The 24,657-nt window shown below is 45.3% G+C and overlaps 1 long non-coding RNA gene across 1 annotated transcript in view; it reads right to left on the bottom strand.

Moving 5' to 3' along the window:
• Positions 1-6,490: 6,490 nt before the first annotated feature.
• The window catches only part of LOC142244134 (uncharacterized), a 302,411-nt gene continuing 284,244 nt past the window's right edge, over positions 6,491-24,657 (bottom strand). The window contains exon 3 of the long non-coding RNA XR_012724447.1: positions 6,491-6,578. This is a non-coding gene — a long non-coding RNA (uncharacterized LOC142244134). The remainder of the gene's footprint in view (positions 6,579-24,657) is intronic.

Below are 24,657 nucleotides of genomic sequence, written 5' to 3'. Positions count from 1 at the left end.
CAGGCATAAATAGGGCTTTAGCCAAGTACAATTGGATAATAAACACAAGGAGCAGTTGTGAAAAGTCACAACCACTACAGAAGCGTAACAAATAGGCACAGCTGCAGCAGTCCCCATAGAGAGGTACATTGTATATGTACAGTTGCCTGTTAGACCTAGCCAGAAGCAGGGTCTAACTGGCAGTATCACACTAACAGTGTAACGTATTGCAATGCTTGTGCCTGCATTATACCAGTGATCATACTAATTAAAGTTAAAGTACCATAGAAAGACTAAGTAAAACAGTGAAAAAAATATAAATAAAATTCTGAAAATAAAGAACAAAAAATAGAAAAACAAACAAACCCATAAATGTGTTTATTTATGTAAACACACAATAATAAACAGTAAAAATTACACATAATTGGTATCACCGCATTTGAAACAATCTGATCTATAAAACTGTCACACTATTTAACCACTTCAGTGAAGAGCGTAAAAAAACACCTAAAAAATATGGCAAGAAACAATGCTTTTTCACCATACCATCAGAAAAAAGTGGAATACGATGCAATAACAAACTCATATGTAAATAAAACTAGAATAGCTGAAACTGTGATCTTATCCCGCAAAAAAACAAGCCACGACACAGCACAGTCAGTGAAAAAATAAAGTTTCAGCTCTCAGAATAGAGAGGACATGTTGGTTCACTTCCCTTCTCCTGATGCTCTTGATTCTCCCATGTCCCTGGCAGTCCGTTTGGAAAGGCATTGGTGTGAATGCAGACAGGAACACATCTCCTAAGACTTGTGCACCTGTTACCCATACTGAAGAGCCCATGCAGATTAGCGGAACTCACTCCAATCAACTTCAAATACCCGAGCAAAACAAGCCAGTTTTTGGTTTGTGGAGAATCTGGATGTCAGAGGTAGTGATGGGCAATCCCGAACTGTAAAGATCAGGGATCGAACCGATCACATAGCGATCATGTACACGATCCCGCGATCACAAGCGTTCCTGGGAAGCTCGTGTTACAGATCGGGTCCAGATTGGGTCCAAGGGCTGTAAAAAAAAAAAAAAAAAAGCACATTATTAAAAAACATTATGATCATACTTACAGGTCCCACGACGCATCCTGCAGACTCTGTTTTCCGGACGCTTCTGCTTCCGATCATTGCTGTGCCCTCTGGTAAGCACCACTGCCTAAAGGACCTTGCATGATGTCATAGCCATGTGACCAGTCTGGGTGTGAATGTTGAGCAACACCGGCCTTAATATTTAGCAATAGCCTACAAAACATATAATACATATAACACTACAGACTACCAAAGTATTAGGCTAAAATATTATTTTATTGTACAAAAAATAACATATACAAAAATATTTTTAACATTAAAATACAAATACAAAAGCTGCTTTTCAGAGATGGTGGTAATTAATTAGCATAATGTAAACCATTTATTAAGAATTTTTTTCAATGGTAAAGAATATTTCTATATATAGATATATGCAGTCCAAAATTATGTATATAAAGGGTTAATTAGATATGCACTGCAATGAAATCTAATGCAAGAACTATAAATGCTCAAAGTGCATAGTGCAAAAGCAGTAGATATGTATATTAGTTTAAATAAGAAAAGTGCATAGTGCCAACGTAAAGAATTAGGACTGCATAACTTACATGACAATTACTCCCACCAGGTATGGTCACCTCAACATATGTTTCAAAATAGCGTCTTCATAAGGAGGTGGACGCATCCTGCAGGCTCTGTTTTCTGGACGCTTCTGCTCCAGTGTCCAATCCTTGCTGTGCCCCCCGGTAAGCAACACTGCCTAAAGGACCTTGCATGATGTCATAGCCATGTGACCAATCTGGGTGTGAATGTTGTACAAACATTGGCTTACAGACAGGTCAAATGACTATGACGTCATCGAAGGTCCTGTTAACTGAACTTTGACTGTCACTGTGCGAGTGTTGCATCCCATCATGGCGCACAATCTCCTGACAGGAGCTAGCCATCTGCATGTATTTCCATGCAGCTGAAGCGCTCTTTTCCTGAGAGTGTAAGTCCGTGCGGGGTGATGCAATGTGAGACACAAGTACAATCACACCTTATTAAGCTTGACAGGGCACACATGTGAAGTGAAAACCATTTCCGGTGACTACCTCTTGAAGCTGATCAAGAGAATGCCAAGAGTGTACAAAACAGTAATCAAAGTAAAAGGTGGCTACTTTGAAGAACCTAGAATATAAGACATATTTTCAGTTGTTTCACACTTTTTTGTTAAGTATTTCATTCCACATGTGTTCATTCATAGTTTTGATGCCTTCAATGTGAATCTACAATTTTCAGAGTCATGAAAAGAAAGAAAACTCTTTGAATGAGAAGGTGTGTCCAAACCTTTGGTCTGTACTGTATGTATATATATACAGCTCTGGCAAAAATTAAGAGACCACTGCAAAATGTTTAGTTTTTCTGATTTTTCTCTTTATAGGTACATTTTTGAGTAAAATATAAATTGTTGTTTTATTCTATAAACTAGTATTTTCAAAAAATTAATACAACATTTTTTGCTTGGACATTCGGAGACATGTTGTCAGTAGTTTATAGAATAAAAGAACAATTAACATTGTACTCAAAAATATACCTATAAAGAAAAAAATCAGAAAAACTGAACATTTTGCAGTGGTCTCTTAATTTTTTGCCAGACAAAGAGATAGAGAAGAGACAGAGAGAGACAGACAGAGACTGGGAGAGAAACAGAGAGACAGTTACTGTCCTGGGCAATGCCGGCTGCTACAGCTAGTAGTTGTATAAAAATAAATAAATAATTTAAAAAAAAGTATGTAGCGCTCTGTGGTATTTCTGATTCTCAGCACAGATAAAGCGGACAGCTATGGGCTGCCACCCCCATCTGCCTGGCTTTATCTTGGCTATCAATCAAAATATAGAGAATCCAATTTTTTTTTTAATTATTTAAAAAAAATAATTAAAAAAAAAAATGCGTGGGCTCCTGCCGTCTTTTGATCGCCAGTCAGGTAAAACCAGGCAGCTGGGGGCTGGGATTCTCGGCAGCCCGCAGCCGCCCCTGGAAATGGCACATGGTTTCCTAGCACCATTTCCAGGCGCTGTACTCGGCTCGTCCAGTGGCCCTGGTGGCGGTGGCACACTGGGTAATAAAGGGGTTGATACCAGCTTTGTATTCTCAGATGGTACTAACCCCGAAATTCAGTGTCATGCCAAATTAGACATGGCCACCATGAATTTCTAATAAACAGTAAAAAAAAAACACGACACATAGAAACATTTTTTTTATTAGAAATAAAACAAAAAAAATTTAGAGAATATGTCAGCTCTGCTTCATCACTCTTTATATAGCGAGAAGCAGACTGACAGTGATAGGGATGATCAGTTAAAAAGACCTTCAATGATGTCATAGCCATGTGACCAATCTGTAAGCCAATGTCTGTACAACATTCACACCAGACTGGTCACATGACTATGATGTCACGGAAGGTCCTTGTAACTGGAGGCACAGAAATGATCAGATTCAGAAGCAGAAGCGGCCGGGAGACAGAGTCTGCAGGATGCGCCGTGGGACCTGTAAGTATAATGATAATGTTTATTAACTATATTATTTATTTTATAGCCCCCCCCCACTACCCCATCCAACTGTAAAGTCCGAGTTCAGTGATTGGACACAACTTTTCGTTATCTCGATCCCGATTTCGATCTTTACAAAACGATTGGGCGAGGCTCCCTATCATCGGGGGGGGGATCGCCCACCACTAGTCAGAGGTCTTCCTGCCCAAGTCAGCCACCACCAGAGAAACGTCAGCACCTAGGTGGGTCCGAGGATGCCCACCTAGGCGGCCAGTTATTTCCCTGTGATTCTGCAAAACTATTGCTACTTGTTTGTTTATCTTACCTAGAAAAATTTGTATGGCTTCGGGGCTTTATTTATTGCAGTTCTGCAGCAAATTTTGTTGGGAAAGGTTCTTGGTTAACCCTAGCTTAAATTATATTTTCTAATAATGATCACTGCTATTGATGATGCACCTCTCACCCAGGGAGTGACGAATTATATCACTAAGGAGGTGTCCCTGCTTGTTGGAACTTTACATTTTGAATAATTTTTTGCCCTTTTTTGTCAGCAGTGGTCTTAAGCATGCCTTGGTTGGGTAAACATAACCCAGTTATTGACTGGCACCATATTTTGCGCTGGAACCCTGAATATCAGGAGAAATGTACCGTATGCCCTTATCTGCTGACATGTCTTAAGTCGCACCAAATTATTTACCTCAGGTATTTAGACATTTTGCTGATGTATTTTCTGTGCCTGAATCTCAAAAATTCCCCCCATACAGAGATTATGATTGTCTCATAGACCTGCTTTCCACCTCCCCTCTTGCCAAGAATAATAAATATTATGTTTTTGGTCCAGAATGAAAACCTGAGGCATTCTGTGCCTTTTCTAAGCTAAAGGAATGTTTTAAGTCTGATCCAGTATTGGTTCAGCCCAATCTTGAGTGTCCATTTATTGTGGAGGTTGATGCCTCCTAGATTAGAGTAAAGGGTGCTTTACACGCTGCAACATCGCTAACGATATATCGTCGGGGTCACGTCGTTAGTGACGCACATCCAGTGCCGTTAGCGACATCGCAGCGTGTGACACCAATGAGCAACGATCAACGAGCGCAAAAACGTGAAAAATCGTTGCTCGTTGACACGTCGTTCATTTCCTTAATATCGTTGCTGCTGCAGGTACGAGGTTGTTCGTAGTTCCTGTGGCAGCACACATCGCTATGTGTGACACTGCAGGAACAACGAACATCTCCTTACCTGCATCCACCGGCAATGAGGAAGGAAGGAGGTGGGCGGGATGTTACGTCCCGCTCATCTCCGCCCCTTCTCTGCTAGTGGACGGCTGCCGTGTGACATCGCTGTGACGCTACACGAACCACCCCCTTAGAAAGGAGGCGGTTCGCCGGCCAGAGCGACGTCGCAGGGAAGGTAAGTCCGTGTGACGGGTGTAAGCAATGTTGTGCGTCACGGGCAGTGATGTGCCCGTGTCGCACAACTGACGCGGCGGGTACACTCGCTAACGATATCGGTACCGATATCGCAGCATGTAAAGTACCCTTTAGAGTTGTATTATCGCAAGGTAATCTGTCTCTCATTTACCTTTGTCCGTGCGCCTTCTTTTAGCAAAAAATTTAATCTGCTAAATTGCAACATTGGTAATCGTAAATTGTTGGCACTCAAGTGAATCTTCGATGAATAGCACCTCTTTTTCAGAGGTGCCAAGTATAAAGTCACTATTATCATGGATCACAAAAGTCTGACTTATTAGGACTCAACCCGAGGCAAGCTAGAAGGGCTTTGCTCTTTTCTAGATTTGATTTTGTGGTGGTGTTTTTGACCTGGCACTAAGAACATAAAAGCTGATGTACTTTCTTGAAGTTTCTGTTCTTTTCAGTCTGTCAATTCTGCACCTGTTCTTATTTTAGCTGACGGTATAATTGTGTTGTCTATTTCCTTAGATCTCATAGAGGAGATCCGTAGATTCCAAGAGCAAGCCGCTGATACTACGCCTACTTGAAAACTATTTGTTTCTCCCCAGTTTCACTTAGGCTAGGTTCACATTTCCGTTGTTTTGCATCAGTCACATGCATTGCTTCATGCTTGTGACTGATGCATTGTACAACGGATGACAAGAATTGGAATTCATTGTCATGATATAGCGATTTCCGTTTTAAAACTAGAGAGAGAATGATCAGCTGATCGTTCACAATAGCTGGCCGCCGGCTTTTGAGAGCGATCAGCTGATCTCCCAGCGGCCGGCTTCTGTGAACGATCAGCTGATCGGCCGGCTATTGTGAACGATCCAGTTGATCGCTCTCAAAAGCCGGCGGCCGGGAGATCAGCTGATCGCTCACAGAAGCCGGCCGCCGGGTGATCAGCTGATCATTCGGCCGCCGAGAGAGAGAGACATTAATTTGAATGATTAAACACAAGATCTGAGCATACGCAGTGAATACATAAGGATTCCGCTGCTCAATAAATGTTACATGCTGTGCTCCTGCCGCCCAACGGTCAGTCGTACCATGACTGATCAGTCGGGCAGCGGATGCAACGCAAGGGCATCAGTCGCAATCCGCCGCTCATACAAGTCTATGGGAACAACGGAATTCGCTATACGGATTGCGTTGTTTATCAGAGCGGCGGATTGTGACTGATCATAGACAACGGAAATGTGAACCTAGCCTTACATATTCTTCAGAAGTCTTATAATGCAGTGCATGTAATTCACCCTTGTATAAACAATATCATCTGATTGGTAGCCAGGAATTCTTGGTGGCCAATCATAATTAAAGACTGTAGGGAATATGTGCTTGCTTGTGAAACTTGAAGACTTTCTGAATCCATCCAGACAGTTTTCTCCAGCCCCTACCCAACCCTAGGAGTCCTTGGACCCACCTGTACATGGACTTCATTACTTACCTTCCACCCTCAGAAGGGAAGACTTGTATCTGGGAGGTGATGGACTGATTCGGTAAACAGTGTCTTTTTTTTCTCTCTCTGGATTTCCTAAGTCTGAGACACCAAGTAAGTTGCTTATTAATCACATTATGCGGGTACATGGTGTTCTGGAAAATATAATTTCCGACCCGGTGACTAAGTTAATTTCCAAATTTTGGAGGGAATTCTGGAAAATATAAATATTGAGTTATCTTTTGTCTATCAGCCAGAGACCAAATGTGAGAAAGAAGGGAGTAAACAAACACTAGAGCAATATCTTTGGTGTTTTATGTCTGATTATCAATATGATTAGGTTAGCTGAATTTTCTAATAAAAATCAATATCATGAATCCATTAAAACTACTGCCTTTCTGTATATTCTTGGATTGCATCCTCATTTTGGTTCCTTTTCAATCACTGTGGGAATATAAGGGGTACACTGGGGGCACTTTAACAACGGTGTGCACTAGCACTAATGAGGGTATAGATGGGACACCTCCTTAACTCACCTGCAGCTGTACCCTATACTCCTAGCCAGGCCCTTTACAGGTTCTGCACCTGTCCCTGAACAGGATACCTGATTCCCTAACAGGCCCAGTATTATCCCTGGCTAGTGAGTTGGCAGGTGAAGGACACTAGCTCCACCACTGCACTAATAAAACACCAAGGGAAGGAAAGACAGGCAGGCGAAAACACAAAATACTGCTGCAGTCAGCACCAAATGGCAGCCTACACAGCAACTTGCAGAGAGGGTTCCACCAGCTCCTGACACCTCCAGGCCAATCATCCAAATGAATCAGAGAATAATCGGCACCCCTCTACTGGAAGCAGAGGGTATATATAGAGACTGTGAGTGGTTCCAACTAGAAGCACCTGAGGAGAAGTAATGAGTATGTTGCTAGCAAGGAGAAACTGACATTAACCCATTACATGCCAAAATAAAGGGAACAACATTTAATAAAGAGTCTTACGTGGCAGATGAAGGACTCTGGGCCTGAACCTGTCACTAGTCTCATTCAGAACAGAGACGACTGTGACAACGACGCTATAACGGATTGTGAATACAGGTTGTAATTTTTAGTATACAGAAAGAAAAAGATTTTTCATACACCAAGAGCAAAACAGTAACAATGTAGTGACATGGCAAGAATCCACATAGCTAATCATATGCTAAATAGTTGCAAGTCAAATTTATGTATGAGATAGCCAAGATGATTGTCTATAAAATGAAGGAAGTCTCATGCTTCAAGCTGTAGTGGATGATAATATATAGAGCCTGAAAGTGAAATGTTAAAAACATTGTTACCCTTTTGCTTGTATATACATACCACCAGGAGCCCATACATACTAAATACACACTCTAGAGGACTTACCATAATTCCATCTCCTCTTCAGCCCAACCGGTGGTGACATCATGGTCATATGACTGTGATGTCACCAAAGATCCTCAACCAGTCTCCACATCGGAAGCAACACTGATTATCAGTATAGTTCCTGCTGTATAAGCTGAGGGCCCCCACGGATGTTGGGGTCCTGGGCAACTACCCATTTTGCCCCACCTCAGTGCTGGCCCTCATTACTGTTCACGGCAAAGTTAAAATGATTGGTTTTGCCAGGTGAAGTTGCAGTCGAACTGAACTCTATGTAGCCATCGCTGAAGAGCACATATATCATTACATGATTGCTTTTCAAATGAATGGTCGTCCAAGTAGTACATTAACAACATAATGCCACCAATGTGGGAGCAGTTCTTATGGACTGTCTATCTATTATTGCTCTTAGGCCCGTTTCACACGGCAGTGAAAAACACTGACGTTCTTCACTGACGTGTAAAACACGCACATGTCCCTCGGTGTTCCGTCATTCACGGCACACGTGGGTTGTCCATGTGCAATCCGTGATCCGTGATCCGTGATTGCATATGGACATTACTCACCTGCCTTCACTGCTGCTGTCCATGGTGTTGACGTCTCCAGCTCTGCAGCGTCCTCCCACCGCTCTCTGCAGCTACTTCCTGGTCGGGTTTTCCTGCTCTCATGTATATTCATGAGCCAGGCAGGAGCTGCCGAGAGCGAAGGCTCCAGAGCGAATCGCAGGCAAGGTAAGTTGAAAATATTTAATATTTAATATGTCTGTGATTTTCTGGTACGTGTTTCACTGATCACACACGGATCACACCATAGTGTGGTCCGTGGGTCATCAGTGATGCCAGAAAAAAACTGACTTGTCTCCGTGCAGAATCACGGCCCCGCATGCACGCTGCACGGAGACACGTTCAGTGAAAAATCACTGATGTGTGAGCAGACCCATTGATTATAATGTGTCTGCGTATGTCATTGATTCTGGTATGTTTAAAAAAAAGCACAAACGTACCAGAATCACTGACGTGTGAAAGTGGCCTTAGAGATGGTCCCTTTATGATGTCCATGTGCTCTTACTGGACCACAGGTTAGTTTTTGTCTTTACGAGACAACCCCTTTTGGGTAGGGGTAAGTAATATCTTATTTTGCTCTACATTAGGCTGGGACAACACACTGACTTTGCCCAGGACCCAATTAACGAGGCCAAGATAGGAATATACCACTGCTACATTGCAGCATAATGCAGGTAAATTGGTTCACATTACGACCTGCAAGGTACTTAGACCAAGCAGGTAACAAAAAAAAAATATTTTGGACTTATTTTGACTTATTTATCATGGTCTTTGTACATTAATACAATGTGACCCCATTCTTCTGCTTTATACTACAACGGAGCAGAGGCATTGAAAGATTTTAGGCCTCCTAAATTCAGCCTAATAGTTGCTATATCTATGGCTATAACAGCTGTTATCTAAAGAAAGGGCCATTAAAATTCCAGAAGAGTGGTTTAGGAAAGTCACAGTAGGTTATTACACCTTTCCCTTTTGGTAATTTGCATTTATCAATAGATTGAAATATTGGGCAATAATACAAAGGATATCTAATATTTTATAATAAAGCTATTAACTGTAAAGTTTTTATTTGTATTACAGGTCTAAAGTGAATATTCACGATGTAAACCTGTAATATTCAGTACATAATAGCTTAGGTAAGTCTTCCATATTGCCACTAGGTGGTTGAAGAGCACAAAGTAGTGAGTTTCTGAAGAGCTTCATACAAGTAGATGAAGATAACACCAAATTCATGGATTAACTATGAGCTTGCTGTTTAATTAAACATCAGTTAGATATGTGAACCCAATCATAAATTCCAGATCAGTGAATAACACTTTTACTCTCCATTTGCAGTCCACAGAAGTGGTATAAGTGATATTCACCTCATTGTATTAATTTGGAAAGCAGTTGTAGATCCATAGTTAAAATTGAAAAACCTCTGTATAAAATCTTTGTGTGTGAACTTGGCCTTTAAATAAAACAAACAAACTGCACAATTAAAGTAAATGTGCCTACTCTGTAAAAAGACACAACTAGGCTTTCAACATTGTTTACACTGCTGAGTAGCTCATTATAGTAAGATTACATTGTCATTTACAAATAATGTAATATACTGTACATTGTAAGACATCAAAAATCTAATTTTTATCCATGCATATGTGATACCACAGGACTATTCAGGGTATCACAGGGTACTACACTTTCTACTCTTTAGTGCAGGACTCAACCCCCCATGGTTCTGGGTTCCCAACCTATGGTACTGCCTCTATCAGCATCCAAATCCCAACCACACCTCACACCACACCACACCCTGTCAGGCACACCAGTGGGCTGCCTAGCTGGAATAGGGCAGCCCACCTAGGGGTCAGGCAGACTGGTGGGAGGGAAGGAGACAGAATAGTGTTAGCCCTCGAGAAGTGAGGAGCTGAGGGAGTGGTGGCTCCCTGTATGTTACAGGTTGGGTTGCAGACGGTGGTCTGGGCCCGGAGGAGTCGAATACCCGGTCGCAGGGTATTGAGGCTGGGTGCCTAGACCAGTCTTGGAGGACGGAGAGCAGATCGAGCCTAATAACCGGTCTGGGACCGAAAGCACGGCGGGGTATAGGACCCTAGGTCGGGGAGTAGCTTCAGGCAACCCGGCAATTATAACCTGTGGAGAATAATTACTTTATGGACTGTCCCCAAGAAGCTCAGAGATCAGGGACACTAGCGCAATGAGGGGGATAGGGCTTTCCAACCCACGCAGCCCACAGAATTCCCAAGCGTAAGCCCTTGAGAGCGCAGCTCCACTACCAACAAGTAGGAAGCGGGGCCTGGACAGCTTTAAGCCAATGGGCCACCAGAACACTTCTAATTTGTGCACGGAGGCAGGCTCCAGATCACCCGGCAGTACCAGAGGGGACGGATACCCGGACAAGCTCCCCCAAGAGGGCAGTGGCACCCAGAGACTTGGTTTACCTCGTTGTCAGAGTCTGCTTTGCGGTCGCATCATCACCAACACTGCCTGAGTGAGTACGCTGTCCTCCCCTGCTTCTAATCTGCACCACGCTCCCCACCACCTCCATCATCCAGAGTCCCGGGGGCTCCTCTACCCGTGGAGGGAATGTCATCTGGCTGCCTCACTCCATCTCCCCCGGGTACTCCCATCGGCAGCTGCGGTACTCCCCTTACCGCGAACCATGGGTGGTGTCACAAACTCTTATCCCCTGTAAATACCCCCTTTTTATTTGAAGTGGCCGCAAGGTCCCCGGGTCCAGAGACTCTCGAGCCACAGCAGCAACCCCCGGATCTGAGCGGTTCGACCGCTGCAGGGGCGGCACACATACTGTACATACTAGTGAGGAATACAACGCTCATCACTCAGTGGAGATAAGCGATCCTGCCAAGGACCAGATCAGGTCAGGATCGCAGAACCCACCTGAGTTCGCCGATCAGATCGCCAATCCGATCAACGATCCTAGCCATGTAATTCAATCGTCTCATGGGCTCCAGAGTCTTTTCCAAATTCGATCTTTGGGGAGCATATAATCTGATCCGTATTCACCAGGGGGACAAATGAAACACTGCCTTCAACACCCTGGATGGTCACTACGAATATCAAGTAATGTCATACAGGCTCAGCAATGCCCCTGCAGTCTTACAAGAGTTTGTAAATTATATTTTCTGGAATCTTCTCTACTCATGTGTGGTTGTGTACCTGGACAACATCCTGGTGTTCTCAGCCAACCTGCCCACATAAAGGAGGAATGTTTGTCAGGTCCTGTAGAAACTGAGGGAGAGCCATATGTGCACCAAGTTCAAGATGTGCATTTTCGAACAGACCTACCTTCCATTCCTGGAGTATGTAATCTCCAATACGAGATTGAAGATGGATCCAGAGAAGGTGTCAGCGCTTCTGAAGTGGCTTTGTCTTGATGGTGTTAAGGCAATCCAGCGGTTTCTGAGATTCGATAATTACTACCGCCACTTTATTCCCCATTTCTCATCACAAACTGTCCCTGTGCCGCCCCCGTGGAAGCAGCCGAGCTGCTCAGATCCGGGTTCTCAGTGGCTCAAGGGTCTTTGGACCCGGGGGTCGTGCGGCCACTCAAATGAAGGGGGTATTTTCAGGGGATTATAGAGTTCGTGACACCACCCATGGTGCGCGGTAACTGGGGTGAATACCGCCGCTGCCGTTGGGGAGAACCCAACCCGTGATGACGGTGGGCAGTCAGGTGTTGTGACCCTCCACATGTAGGGGAAATGCCCTGGGACTCGGTGTGAGGATAAGGCCGTGGGAAACAGGGATCACTCTGGTACTCACTCAGTCCATTAAGCAAACATCGACAACCGGGAAAACCAAATCTCTGGACACCGCTGCCGCTGAGGGGAGCTAGTTCGGGTCCCGTCCCCAGTGGTGCTGCCTGGTGATCCGTGACCTGCCTCCTGGCACTAAGTTTACTTCTCTGGTGGTCCCGGTAGTGTGAAACTTGCCGGGTCACACTCCCCACTGTGGCTAAGTGTGGGAGTTCTGGGCTCACGCTTGGGATTTTCTGGACCGTTTTGGATGGAAAGTCCTATCCCCCTCGTTGCGCTAGTACCCCGGTTTTGGAGCAGTTGGGAACGAATCTTGAAGGCTCCATTCTCCACGGGTAAATTATCGGGTTGCATGCAGCTACTCCTCAACCTAGGGTCCACGTACCCCGTCTTGACTCGGTCCTGCACTGGTGATGGTGCAAGGCTGCCGGCTGTCCTGCTCGACAGAGCCGAGCCCCTTGCCACAATCCCCTGCGACCGGGGGTCCGACTCCTCTAGGCCCAGATCACCGTCTGCAACCTAGACAGTTTCCTTATGGGAGTCACCGCTCCCGACCTCCTCAGAGCTACTCACAGCTCAAGGACTTATCTCTCACCACCACTCATTACTTCCTCCACTTCAGACTACTAACTGACTACACTCCTCACCTCCCCTCCCTGACCCCCAGGTGGGCGACTCTATTCCACTCAAGCTGTCCACTGATGTGTCTGGTGGGTGTGGTGCAGGGTGTATCTAGGATTTGATTTGCTGATGTAGGCAACACCATTTGGTTAGGGACCCATAACCAAGAGGGAGGTGGATACTGCACGGGAGGGTAGATTGTGCAATACCCTGTGATGACCTGATAGTTCAGGGGCGTCACATCCCAATCTCTGCCATGATCCTCAAGGGAGCAAATCTGAGGATGTGGACTTCAGAAGCTGAGAGTGCTTTTGTCTCCCTGAAGCAAGCCTTCTCATCGGCTCCAGCGTTACATAGACCCGAGATCAACAAACAGATTTTTTGGATGTGTGCTCTTCCTGCTTTGTAATTTTAATTCAAAACATTGCACTCTCATCAAGATGAGGTAGAAGTAAAGAAATCAACAGATTCGTTTTTCTTATGCAAAAATGTTGGTGTATTTATTTACAAATAATGCAAGTGGGAGGGACTAAGGGGACGTTTCGGCCCAGACATAGGCCTTCTTCACGCCAAGTCACACTCCATTCAAAGAAAAACTAGTTTTTCAGAGATAATTTTCTCTTAAAAGTTATTGGTGCAGGGGTAGTGATAATGAGGAAATCCACCCTGGGTATATAGATTATGGTGGTCACAGAATATAAGCCCTTACTGGTATTCTCAAATAAATCACTTTTGCAGTATGTCTTATAGAAGAGGGAGAGTTTTGTGGCTCGTAGTCCCTTGGATTTGCAGTGAGTGATAAAGGCCATATGTTGTGAGAATTCACTTGGAAATACAAGGAGCTTTTTATCATCTGTAAGTTTCAAGATGTGTACATAGGGGTGGGTTGTAGATTCCTCTTAACGGCCGTCTTCCCAGACTGTGGCTTAGTGCACTAAGCCAGCGATGCCGGATGTGCGTCACAAAAACCGTGACCCCGACGATCTATCGCACGATAGATTGTCTGGTGTAAAGCAGCCTTTAGTTTTACAGTGGTGACACCCATCTAAGTTGGCTGGCCATGCTGAGCAGAAGAAGACTGCTCTTATCTAACGACATTACTGGTGTCCATCCCTATAGAAAGACATTGTGGACTTTGTGTAACGCCTGATACTAATCAATAGATCAGTAAGGGAGTTTAACAATAACAGTAAAGCCTATATGGAAAACTCCACACAAAAATATACTTAAAAGGGTATTTTATTAAATTTCCAAAGTTAAAAACACTTTAAAAAAAAAAGAAAAAGGACACAAGATCAACTTGGTCCAAGCAGTAACACGGTAACAAGTTTACAATCAATATTCCATAGTAAAGATTAATAAATATGATTTAGTGCATGCAAATAGCAACTGAGTGTCAGTAAAAAACAAGTAGGTAAATATAATAAACATAAATAAAGTGCAATGTTTTTCACTGAAACACAAGATGGCTAAAGATCACCAAAAAGGTAAGTATGGTTAGAAGTATAAAGTGCAATGCATATGTACAACAACTTGGACCAAGTTGATCTTGTGTCCTTTTTCTTTTTTTTAAAGTGCTTTTAACTTTGGAAATTTAATAAAATACCCTTTTAAGTATATTTTTGTGTGGAGTTTTCCATATAGGCTTTACTATTTTTGTGTAACGCCTGCCTGGATCCACAGACTCAGACGGGCTGTAATGGACAGGATAGAGGGACGCCACTCACCAAGCAGGACCCCCAGAACCCTGAAACCCTTTAACCCCTATACAGGGATTTGGAATTACACAGGGCCCTGGAGATCACTACCTGTGGAAGGCAGCAGTCCAAGAGAGTAGTCATCAGGCAGGGTCAAACCAGGAATTGCAGAACAGGGACAGAATCGGTAGGCAAGGACGTAATTAGAAAACGTAGCAGAGGTCAAATCCGGATCGGGCAGCGAGGTACATAAACAGCAGGTGTTTGAGGAGACCTCCGGGTCTTTCTCAGGGTCGCGGAGGAGGATTCCAGATTAGATCTACGCAGATGCATGTATGAGGAAAAATGACCACACAGAGACATGTCTCTATCCGGGAGAAGCTCAATGCTCTTTTGAATCTTGTATTCAACACATAGTACTGTATATATATACAGCTTACTTAATATATCCACGTTATCTATTAACCAACCAGCTAGCTGGGCATAGTTCATTTCTTGTCCGAACAGCCTTAGCAACATTCGTTAGTAAAACATTCAAGTGTGTCTAGACATAGATGAGAGTTTATGAATGGAACAATGTTAGTTACTTATTCTCTTCTATTCAAGAATGTCAGTTAGCCATCTGAAACTACAGATAAGCATTCCTCAATGAATAGAAGAATGTAGTCACCTATCTGAAACCACAGATAAGTATCTCTTCCATTCATGAATGTCATTTACTCATTCATGAACTAAAACTTATTCTACTTAGCCCTGAGCATAATTTGTTTTGGTTATACATTCTGTTAATATTTCAATTAGGTATATACAGTCAGGGCCAGAAATATTTGGACAGTGACACAAGTTTTGTTATTTTAGCTGTTTACAAAAACATGTTCAGAAATACAATTATATATATAATATGGGCTGAAAGTGCACACTCCCAGCTGCAATATGAGAGTTTTCACATCCAAATCGGAGAAAGGGTTTAGGAATCATAGCTCTGTAATGCATAGCCTCCTCTTTTTCAAGGGACCAAAAGTAATTGGACAAGGGACTCTAAGGGCTGCAATTAACTCTGAAGGTGTCTCCCTCGTTAACCTGTAATCAATGAAGTAGTTAAAAGGTCTGGGGTTGATTACAGGTGTGTGGTTTTGCATTTGGAAGCTGTTGCTGTGACCAGACAACATGCGGTCTAAGGAACTCTCAATTGAGGTGAAGCAGAACATCCTGAGGCTGAAAAAAAAGAAAAAATCCATCAGAGAGATAGCAGACATGCTTGGAGTAGCAAAATCAACAGTCGGGTACATTCTGAGAAAAAAGGAATTGACTGGTGAGCTTGGGAACTCAAAAAGGCCTGGGCGTCCACGGATGAAAACAGTGGTGGATGATCGCCGCATACTTTCTTTGGTGAAGAAGAACCCGTTCACAACATCAACTGAAGTCCAGAACACTCTCAGTGAAGTAGGTGTATCTGTCTCTAAGTCAACAGTAAAGAGAAGACTCCATGAAAGTAAATACAAAGGGTTCACATCTAGATGCAAACCATTCATCAATTCCAAAAATAGACAGGCCAGAGTTAAATTTGCTGAAAAACACCTCATCAAGCCAGCTCAGTTCTGGAAAAGTATTCTATGGACAGATGAGACAAAGATCAACCTGTACCAGATTGATGGGAACAAAAAAAGTTTGGAGAAGAAAGGGAATGGCACATGATCCAAGGCACACCACATCCTCTGTAAAACATGGTGGAGGCAACGTGATGGCATGGGCATGCATGGCTTTCAATGGCACTGGGTCACTTGTGTTTATTGATGACATAACAGCAGACAAGAGTAGCCGGATGAATTCTGAAGTGTACCGGGATATACTTTCAGCCCAGATTCAGCCAAATGCCGCAAAGTTGATCGGACGGTGCTTCATAGTACAGATGGACAATGACCCCAAGAATACAGCCAAAGCTACCCAGGAGTTCATGAGTGCAAAAAAGTGGAACATTCTGCAATGGCCAAGTCAATCACCAGATCTTAACCCAATTGAGCATGCATTTCACTTGCTCAAATCCAGACTTAAGACAGAAAGACCCACAAACAAGCAAGACCTGAAGGCTGCGGCTGTAAAGGCCTGGCAAAGCATTAAGAAGGAGGAAACCCAGCGTTTGGTGATGTCCATGGGTTCCAGACTTAAGGCAGTGATTGCCTCCAAAGGATTCGCAACAAAATATTGAAAATAAAAATATTTTGTTTGGGTTTGGTTTATTTGTCCAATTACTTTTGACCTCCTAAAATGTGGAGTGTTTGTAAAGAAATGTGTGCAATTCCTACAATTTCTATCAGATATTTTTGTTCAAACCTTCAAATTAAACGTTACAATCTGCACTTGAATTCTGTTGTAGAGGTTTCATTTCAAATCCAATGTGGTGGCATGCAGAGACCAACTCGCGAAAATTGTGTCACTGTCCAAATATTTCTGGACCTAACTGTATGGAGAAGCAATACATAAAGCATTCAAAGGACAGATCACCTTATTATTATACTGGACAAACGATTCATAGCCTAGGCCTTCACAGAGGCAGGAGAGATAATCAGAACACAAGCAAAAGTCAGAACACCAGAATCACAAAACAGAAAAGGAGCCAGAATATCAGAACTTTCTCTAGCAGTTGTCAGCAGACAGGAGAGAAATTAAGAAGGGTGTGGTGTCTTCCCATTGGCTGTATCTGAATGATGGTAACTTCAGCTAGAAGACACATGCCACCTATAGTCAGCCAGTGGTACTGCAGATCCCAAGATAACTCAGCCCAGTGGATGAGCGGAGCCTGCGCCTACCGGTGCTGCTGGCATTGACTCCTCTCCCATCACCAGCACCATCCACGTCAGGAACACAGCGTCGCCTGGCAATCGGAGTAGAAGTCGCTGGAGCGGACTCCGGTAGTGACGTAACACTTTGTTACTTTTTCATTTGCGCCTGGAATAAGACTCCAAGACAACTTTCATCATATTGGCAACTACCACTTCTTGTGCTTTTTGTTCCCTGATAGCACATCAATGGCTTTTATCACAGTCCTTCCCGTGTCCTTGGATGTTATATCATTTGGGTGGTAGTGGCCTGCTTCTGTAAAGTGGCCCTCTTTACTCCTTTGTACCGTCTTCCTTCTGCTCCCGTGCTCACCAAGCACTTCATTCAGCACATTTTTTGCCTTCATGGTTTATGCTTCCACATAGTTTGTGATAGAGCTATCCAGTTACGATTCAAATTCTGGAGGTCCACCTGCAAGCTGCTGAATGTATCCCTGGTCTTCTTTTCAGCCTTTCATTCTCAGTTCAACAGTCAAGTAGGGCAGGTCAATCAGATTTTGACAAATAGCCTCTGGAATTTTGTCAGTGCACACCACAGTGAGTGGATCAAGCTCTTACCTTGGACTGAGGTCTCCTACATAATCATATGAGTATGAGTGAGGCCTCTGCAAATTCTCCATTTTATATTGTATATGGTCAACAGCCCAATATGCCCTTCTCTGTGGCTATCATATCTGGCATTCCTGCGGCCGATGCTGTCACCAAGAGTTTCTCCCAAATTTGGGCAGATACCAAGGTCTTTCTGTAGAGGTCATCAGAACGAGTGAAGAAACACGAGGACAAGAGGCACCTGGATCCACCTTTGTTGCAGCCTGGAGACATGGTATGGCTCTCTTACAGATATGTAATTCTCAAGATGCCCTCCTACAAGTTGGATCCCTACTCTATTGGTCCCTTGAAGTTCTCCATCAGGATGATGCTGTATGCTACAAGCTTAAACTTCCAGCCTTTTTACATATCCCAAATTCCTTCCATATGTCTCTCCTCAAGTCCATCATCCTGAGCTGCTTCTTCAAGGAGTCTTCCACATTGCCCTCACCAGTCAGCTTGCAGGATGTCTTAGAGGTAAAAAAAACATCCTGGCCATGAAAAAGGTGAGAGGTAAAACCTTTTTTCTAGTGAATTGGGAGGGTTTTGGTCCTGAGGAGAGGTTGTGGGAACCAAAGGAGTACAGGGTGGGCCATTTATATGCATACACCTAAATAAAATGGGAATGGTTAGTGATATCAACTTCCTGTTTGTGGATAATTAGTAAATGGGAGGGGGGAAACTTTTCAAGATGGGTGGTGACCATGGCAGCCATTTTGAAAACGACCATTTTGAATCCAACTTTATTTTTTCCAATGGGAAGAGGGTCATGTAACATATCAAACATTATGTGTGTCAGGTCCAAGCATTCCTACATGAACAGTGTCCTGGAAAGTGGATTGGTCATCGTGGGCCAGTTGAATGGCCATCAAGGTCTCCCGATCTGAACCCTTAGACTTTTATCTTTGGGGTGATCTGAAGGCAATTTTGTCTATGCTGTGAAGATACAAGATGAGCAGCATCTGAAACAACGGATACTGGAAGCCTGTGCTAGCATTTCTTCTGCAGTGTTGCTATCAGTGTGTCAGGAGTGGGAGAAGAGGGTTGCATTGACAATTCAACACAAAGGGCAGCAATTTGAACACATTTTATAAGTGATCATAAAATTGTAAATAACTAATCAACAAATAATGTTACGCTAAAACCAAGTACACCATTGTTTTTATTGTGAAATTCTCAATAAGTTTTATGTGTTACATGACCCTCTTCCCATTGGAAAAAATAAAGTTGGATCCAAAATGGCCAACTTCAAAATGGCCACCATGGTCACCACCCATCTTAAAAGTTTCCCCCCTTCCATATACTAATTAGTCACAAACAGGAAGTTAATATCACCAATCATTCCCCTTTTCTTTAGGTGTATCCCACCCTGTATATTAATGCTCTTTTTCTCCTGAAGAGATTCCTTTCATTCCTGGAAAAGAGGTAGTATAAGGGGGTACTGAAACAGTGTCAGCGTCCCCGCGCTGTACCGCTTCCTCCTCCAGCCTGGACACTGGCGTTCTCAACTACCTCGCTGCTCAGCAGTGGCTTCTGCCCCCATCAGTGCCTCCTGCTCCCGGGGCCTGCTCATGCCACACAGATCTCCCAGGAGCGTGCTTAGGACACATGCACACTCCTTACTCCTCTTAAAGGGCCAGCGTGTCCTAACCTGGAAGTGCCTCTCAGCTTACAGCTGAGAGGCACAGTCTATTTAAGGCCTAAAACACACTTCCACATAAAAAATGTACGTGTCTCACGTTCCGTTTTTTGGGTCCGTGTTCCGTTTTTATGGGCGTTTCTCCAGTAAATGTGACATCCGTGTGATGGCGTATGCTTGCCGTGTGTGCGTGTGGAATGTCCGTGTATGCGTACGTGTAATGGCCGTGTGGTGTCCGTATGTGTTGATCTGTGTGTGTTGTAAAAGGTCGTTGCTACATACTCGCTGACAGCCGACACAAACAGAGACGAGCGATGAGAATGAACTGGGGTGAACCTCACCCGACTTCATTGTCATACCACGGCTCTGTCTGTCTGTGGCGTCCTGATTAGTGGACATCTGTGATGGAATCACCGATGTCCACTAATCCCCTGAGTAACTGAAGTTAGCGGCGACATTAGCGCTGCCGTCACTCAGGTTACCCACGGCTAGCTGGAGTCACCCACCCAACACCACAACTCACCTGTGACTTCTTCGCTGATCGCGCAGCTCACTTCAGTCACTCCAGTGGTAACTGCGAGAAACCTGACTGACGTCATCGGTGATAGTGCGGCTCACTTCAGTTGCTGCTTGGAGGTGATAGAGAGCGGTTATTGTGTGTAGCCGCTCCTGTCACCTTCATGTAGCAGAGCTGAGAGCGTCGTGGGACATCCATGGATTACGGCGGACCTGGATGGGTTTTTTGGTTTTATTAAATTGGTGAACGAGGGTGTTTTTGTTTTAATTATTCTAAATAAAGGATTTTTTGAATGTGTGTGTTTATTTAATTTTAATAACAGGTTGAATATGGAAGTTATCTTGGCGAGACGGCTGCCATGTTTAACCTAGGACTTAGTGGCAGCTATGGGCTGCTGCCATTAACTTCTTATTACCCCGATTGCCATCGCACCAGGGCAATTCGGGAAGAGTCGGGTAGAGTCCCGGAAATGTCGCATCTAATGGATGCGGCTTTTCCAGGCAGCTGCTGGCTGATATTGTTAGGGAGGTGGGCTCCCCATAACGTGGGGATCACCATCCTGAGAATACCAGCCTTCAGCCGTGAGACTTTACCATGGCTGGTATCAAAATTGGGGGGGACCGCACGCCGTTTTTTAAAATTATTTATTTATTTATTTTACGGCACAATATAGACACGCCCATCGGCTGCTGTGATTGGTTGAAGTGAGACAGTTGTCACTCAGCGTGGGGGCGTGTCTGACTGCAACCAATTATAGGCGCCGGTGGGCGGGGGAAGCAGAGAACAGTAGATTGAATAATGAGCGGCCGGCATTTTTAAAATAGTTAAAGCCGCCGTATCTTTTGCACAGTTGTTATTCGCCGCGCTGGTGATTAGGGATCGGTAAGTATGAGACAGGGGGAGATACAGACCGACAGACAAAGGGATATTGACTGACAAGAACAGAAGAAAAGGGATATTGACTGACAACCACATAAAAAATAGATTGACCTACATCGCTCACTAAAAAATGCACACGGACGGTACGTGTAGCACACAGACATGCTATGTGTGCCGTCCGTGCAGGCATGGACCCATTGACTTTAGCGGGTCCATGCCTGCGTGATGCCGGCGAAAAACGGACATGTCGAGTGTGTTGGAAAACGTACACATGTACAAACGACACGGACACATGTTCCGTGTGTTTTTACGTGTGTGTGCCTGCTACCATAGGGTAGTATTGGTCTGCGTGTCTCCGTGCCGCCGGTACGTGCAAAAACGTACCAAACATGTACCGGCGGCACGGATGTGTGTCGGAGCCTAAGGCATCCTGACCCTTTAGGAGGTGCCTGAGCAACATGTACATTCAATTAATGCATGTTTGCTAATTTTCAGGTCTCATTTCCTCTGGATGTATCCTGTGACCATGTCCTGTGCCTGCTAACCTGTACCTGTGTTCCAGTACCTGTCCGATGTACCTGTCCTACCAGTAACTGCTATCCTGCCAGTATCAGCATGCCAGTCTTTTCCAGCCATCCAGTCTGTACCAGCAGTGTAGCGTGTTCCAGCGTCCAGCCTGTTCCAGCTGTCCATCCTGTTCCAAACTTTCAGCTCTACTAGCCATCCAGTCTGTACTAGGGAGCATGTGTACCGCCCCGTGCTCGGCAGCCGAGCCGCTCGGATCCGGACCTTCAGTCGGTGGCTCGAGGGTCTCCGGACCCGGGGGTCTCGCGGTCACTTCAACTGAAAGGGGGGTTGTGGTTTGGGGACGTAGATGTACAGCCGGAGCTGTGTTAAGTTCGTGATGCCACCCATGGGATGTGGTGAAGGTGGATACCACCGCTACAGTTACGGGGCACCCGGGGGAGATGTTTGGCAGCAAGTTGTTAACCCCTCCGTGGGCAGGGATGGTGGCCCCGGGACCCGTTGGGGGGATGTTTGGCGGTGCAGGGAGATGGGCGACCGGAGGGTGCTGATGTACTCACTATTAGTAAACACACAAGTCTCTGGTAAACCAAGGTGATGGTGGTCGGTGCCCGCAGCCGGCTGCAGTCTGGTCCCCCATCCGGCTGGTGGTCTCTGTCTTTCTCCTGCACCTGTGTTGGATGGTGGACTGCCTGTGCTTGCAACTTCAGGAGTCCGCTCCTGGCTTGTTGTTGCCTAAGGAGCCCTTTGCCTGCAGACGCTAGCCCGTGGGATCTCTGAGCCATGGCAGTAGCTGCTTATCCCCCTCGTTGGGCCATTGCCTTCAGTCGGGACTTTGGGTGGGACAGGACCTCTAGTCCTGGCCGCAATCCGTTAATTAGCTAGCCCCCAATAGCTTCTGGACCTAGCTTCAGGGTCTGAGTACCCCCCTTTGTGCTCCGGTTTCCGAGTCTGTTCCCCGGGTCGGTACCGGCGGGCTACAACCCTGTCCCGGTCCACCTCGGTTCCACCGAGCCGTCTTCCCGGCTCCTGCAGACGGAGACCGCCGTCTGCCTTCTAGCCAAAGGTTCCAGGGCTCCTACCCTGTTACCTGCTCAAATTGTTTTTTCTCCTGCTGGAACTGCACATAGCTCCAGCCCACACACCTCTCCAACTTGAACTCTCAACCTTATCTGGCTACTTTCCCGCCCCAGGCTGTCTGAACTCCTTGGTGGGCGTCTTCCAACCGCCTGGTTCTGCCCCCTGGTGTGTCCATCAAGCCCTGAGGGGGGTGACTAGGGTTTAATTGTTTGGCTGTGTGTTACCTATGAGGGACAGGTGTAATGCGGGGCCCTATTTGTGACTACCTGGCCCGGCCAGGGCATCACACATGCTTAGGGTGCACACATGCTCCTTCCTCCTTCAAATACCAGCGTGCAGAAAACCATAAGTGCCTCTCAGCCTATGGCTGTCCTGTCTCCACTTGAGTCCATACATGCCTTCCTGACCCCTGGGGTTAGCTGCTACAGTGCTGAGAGTCCCCTGAAGTGGCACCTGTCGGCTACCTTCTAGCACAAGTCTAATCTCACCATTAGAGGATCTAGTGAAGACGAAGTCCCGTGGTGCAGTGGGTCCACACCCACCAGAGTGACAGAGTTTAAAGCGTTGCCTATTATGATAACCAGTGTCGAATTGTCCCATCTGGCATTTGCCTAATAAATCTATGCACTGGAATGTCAAATTGACTTCCTGTGCTTATGTTCAGGCTTGAAAAGCCATGAAGTGGAGAAAAGAAGTGACTGTTCCATTCTTCAGACCATTTCCACTTTGAAGCTGACACTATTTCATATATAAAGTTGAAAATAATAAGTTACAGCATGAGCAACAATGAAGACGACAAAGAAGTTGATTCAGGGAAAACCCCACTGGGTACGCTATGCGTATATGCTGGAATCTATAAGGTTCTGTGAGAACATGTCTTCTATTAGGATTCCTTACAATCAGGTTCTGACTATCAAAAAGCAACTAAAGACTAAGGAGTACTTTACACACTGCGATATCTGTAACGATATATCGTCGGGGTCATGTCGTTAGTGACGCACATCCGGCGCCATTACCGACATTGCATCATGTGACACAAATGAGCGACAATCAACGAGCACAAAATCGGTCAAAAATGGTGATCATTGACACGTCACTCATTTCCTTAATATCGCTGCAACCACCAGTACAATTTTGTTCGTCGTTCCTGCGGCATCACACATCGCTATGTGTGACACAGCAGGAACGATGAATATCTCCTTACCTGCTTCCACCGTTAATGCGGAAGGAAACAGGTTGGCGGGATGTTACGTCCCGCTCATCTCCGCCTCTATTGGCCGGCCGCTTAGTGACGCTGCAGTGACATCGCTATGACGCCGAACGCACCTCCCCCTTGAGGGAGGGATTGTTCAGCAATCACAGCGACGTCGCTGAACAGGTATGTGCGTGTAACGCTGCTGTAGCGATAATGTTCGCTACGGCAGCGATCACCACATAGCGTTACAACGACGGGGGTGGGTGCTATCGCACGCGACATTGCTAGCGATGTCGCAGCATGTAAAGTACCCCTAAGGAATAGAACTACATGGTGCTTTACACGCTGCGACATTGCTAGTGATTGCTAGCGATGTCGCGAGCAATATCACCCGCCCCCGTCGTTCGTGCGACATGTGGTGATCTCTGCCGTAGCGAACAATATCGCTATGGCAGCGTCACATGCACATACCTGTTCAGCGATGTCGCTGTGACCGCCAAACAATCCCTCCTTCAAGGGGGAAGTGTGTTCAGCGTCACAGCGATGTCACAGCGGCGTCACAAAATGGCCGCCCAATAGAAGAGGAGGGGAGGAGATGAGCGGCCGGAACATACCGCCCACCTCCTTCCTTCCTCCTTTCCGGTGGACGCAGGTAGAATGATGTTCGTCGTTCCTACGGTGTCACACACAGCGATGTGTGGTGCCGCAGGACCGACGAACAACCTGCGGAATGAAACACCAACGGCATTATGATTAGGAGCGACGTGTCAACGATCAACGTTTTTTGCCGAATTTTGCGATCGTTGATCGTCGCTCCTAGCTGTCACACGCTGCGATGTCTCTTACGACGCCGGATGTGCGTCACAA

Source organism: Anomaloglossus baeobatrachus, chromosome 6 (assembly GCF_048569485.1).
Source record: "Anomaloglossus baeobatrachus isolate aAnoBae1 chromosome 6, aAnoBae1.hap1, whole genome shotgun sequence".
NCBI classification, from domain to species: domain Eukaryota; kingdom Metazoa; phylum Chordata; class Amphibia; order Anura; family Aromobatidae; genus Anomaloglossus; species Anomaloglossus baeobatrachus.
The sequence above is the reverse complement of the archived record's forward strand: the minus strand, read 5'-3'. Positions and strand labels throughout refer to the sequence as shown.